This window comes from Corvus brachyrhynchos, unplaced genomic scaffold, assembly GCF_000691975.1.
Source record: "Corvus brachyrhynchos isolate BGI_N302 unplaced genomic scaffold, ASM69197v1 scaffold1309, whole genome shotgun sequence".
Taxonomy (NCBI): domain Eukaryota; kingdom Metazoa; phylum Chordata; class Aves; order Passeriformes; family Corvidae; genus Corvus; species Corvus brachyrhynchos.
The window spans coordinates 4492-7300 of record NW_008239819.1 but is presented as its reverse complement, the minus strand read 5'-3'; the positions used below and the strand labels follow the sequence as shown (position 1 = coordinate 7300).

The following is a 2809-nucleotide window of genomic DNA, read 5'->3' as shown; positions in this document are numbered from 1 at the left end:
CAGCAGTCCCTGCGGGCACCCTGCAGCCAGGTTCTGCCCTCTGGGGTACGCAGACACAGCAAATATGCATTTTCTAGCACACAGATATCAACCCCCCAGCACCAAAATGCATCTCAGAAAGTCTAAACCAGATGATTTTGACTCCCTCCTGTCTCTTCCCACCAGCCCACTCTTGGCACAAGCCTCATTTGAGAAAATGTTTCCCTGACTGAAATTCAAATGGTCTCATTTTTCCTCTTTACACTGGAACACAACTGCTGACATTTTTCAACTTTTTCCCTCTCAACTCTCTTGGGAAACTGCAAAACAATCACAATGTCTTCAAGTGAAGAAGTGAAAACCTCCAGGAGCACATGGCTTTGGATGTGCTGTGGTTCTCCAAAGGGAAAGCAGAGCATCATGTTGTTTTTGGAAAACCTGAGCAGAGCTGAATTAGGCTTAGCAGGAGCCTGAAGAGGCACCTAAAGGCCTCCCGCTGCTTCTGCTACATCAGTCTGATTCCAGGGCTGTTTCAGAACACATTTCCTGCAGTGCCAGTGCCATTAATAATAAGTGATTCCAGCATAAAGTGGAGAAGACTCAGCCCCTGAGCTTTGACTGCGAGTTGCACAAAGGGAGCTAAGCAGGCTGAGAGAGGCAGAGATTCATACCAGGAACCAAGATGAACCAAGGAGACACAGGATGTGGTGTAGGCTCAAGGCAAAGCACGAGAGCAGGTAAGAACTGCACAGCCCGCAACATTCCCATCAATCCAGGGCTTTCAAGAGAAGGGAGCTCCCTTGGGACAGATACTATCAACGCATGGCCAAAATCAGGGGAGAATTCCCAGCACAGGAAGATTTCCACCATCTTGCAGTACACAGGTGTGGAGACATTTTCCTCTGGATGTGCTGCAGCAGATAACTTGCTCTGCTGTACACTATGGGAATTACACCACTCTCCTCTTCCAGCACAGTGTTAAATCTCCACGTCCCAGCACTTACCTTGTCCATATTCACGAGATACAGTATCATTTCAGAGACCTGATGAACGAGGAAGTTCTGAAATACAATCTCTTGTGGGGAAACCTGAAACAAGTTCTGTTTCGAGGTAACTGGCTTTAACAGGAGAGGCTAGAGAGAGAGAGGGAGAGGTTGAGCTGCTGGGAGGAAGGTTCATAAAGAAGAATCTTACACTAATCCCCAGTGAAGTACAGACTCTGGGTGAGTACATCTGCCCAGGCCACACTGGGGAAACAGTGGCTCTTCCACCTCTGCTCTGAGCTGATTGAGAGCTGCTGGGCCACACTGAGCAGGCTCAAGCCAAGCTGCTTTTTTGGCACGTTTCTTAGGTTTCCTTCTCCAAAATGCCAGGCAGCATTTACCTTAAGCACAGCCCTGTGCTCATGTGGTCACAGAGCTCTGGGCAATGACTGAGCACTCATGGAGTAAGTGAAACCCACGAATTTACATCAGACTCCATGGGAAACAATGTTGGGATTCCTTTACTCTGAGACAGGGAAACTGAGGCCCACACAACTGCAAATACCGTTTTTGATCTAGAACTTAGACATCAGTAAGAAGGGAACAGTACCAGAGGAGGTGTGAGGGATGAGGTAATATTTTGCTGAAGCCAAAAGGTTATTAAGTGAAAGAATGAGGGTTGTTGGTTTTGTTCTTTATGTGTTGCTATTCATGGTTTGGGTTTGTTCTAGTTAATTTGCTGGGTGTTGCTGTGAGCTGGAAGAGGGGCAGGGTTGAAGACCTGACCGAAAGGAAGTATGATGAGAGGAGAGGGACAGAAAAGTAGGCAGTCGGGAGAGAATGTAAGTTCCCGAGTACCCATCCAATGGGAAAGGGGACAGGGACAGTCCCCATCTGGGAAAGGGTATAAAAAGATTGCCATTTTGTTGGAGGGTGTGTGTGTGCGTCTCTTGGGGGAGGGAGACACACCCAGCTCAGCTGAATCGTTACTAATAAACAGTTTTCTTTTGCTTCAACAGCTTTGTCCCCTTTAGTATAGCGCTTCTAACAGAGGTAAAGGGAAATATAAAGTAACACAGCAGTTAGGAAAAAGGCAAATTACGTGAATGCTGAATGAGGATAAGGTTCAGTTATTTTCTCAGCAATTTGGGTAAGACTAGAGTTGGTATCTCCTTTTTCCATGAGCTTTAAATGGGTGCTTTCTAGTAATCTATTATTGCTATCTTATTTAATACCATTGCAGAGGCACGTCTGGAATGACACAACAACAGCAAATGCTTCTGGAGCAGAGACACTGCTTTGAGAAAACTCTTCCCTGCTTTGTCTGCCTTCTCCAGCCACACTGCTGTCACTCCAGAGACACAAGCAGGTCTCCTGTGTCTTCACAGGAGACACAGTCTGCTGAAGGGAGTGGCTGCAGCACACTGCCCCTTAGTTGTGGCCTTCTCTCAGGTGTTCCCAACCCCTCTCTCCAGGGCAATCCTTAACCAGTCTGTTACATGTCTCTTGATGCCCATTTCCTGCTCAATAGCCCACCTCGGTCACCTACCAGTTTGGACTGTGCTTTATACTGAGCCAGTCCTGCAAGAAAAGCAGCTTTAAACACACCTCTAAGTAGGCACAGATCCAGATAAAGCACACCCATTCCCCTCTGCCCAGGGTGAGTCCCCTGTACATGTGGCAGCCTGTGAAATCTAACACTCCATCAGGGTCCCAACACATTGTTCCAACCCAAAGCATTAATGCAATTAGTTTCGTTAAATCAGAAGTAATTACTGCAGGCCCTCGGCCTTCAAAGGCCCATGCTGCCACTGTGTAGGGCATCCTAGGATGCCCAGCATTTGATG

General features: G+C 47.4%; 1 long non-coding RNA gene across 1 annotated transcript in view; it reads right to left on the bottom strand.

Annotated features, from left to right (window-relative positions):
- LOC108448903 overlaps window positions 1-2809 on the bottom strand; it is a 5736-nt gene that overhangs the window by 939 nt on the left and 1988 nt on the right. The window contains exon 2 of the long non-coding RNA XR_001864979.1: window positions 984-2809. This exon is cut by the window's right edge and continues 417 nt beyond it. This is a non-coding gene — a long non-coding RNA (uncharacterized LOC108448903). The remainder of the gene's footprint in view (window positions 1-983) is intronic.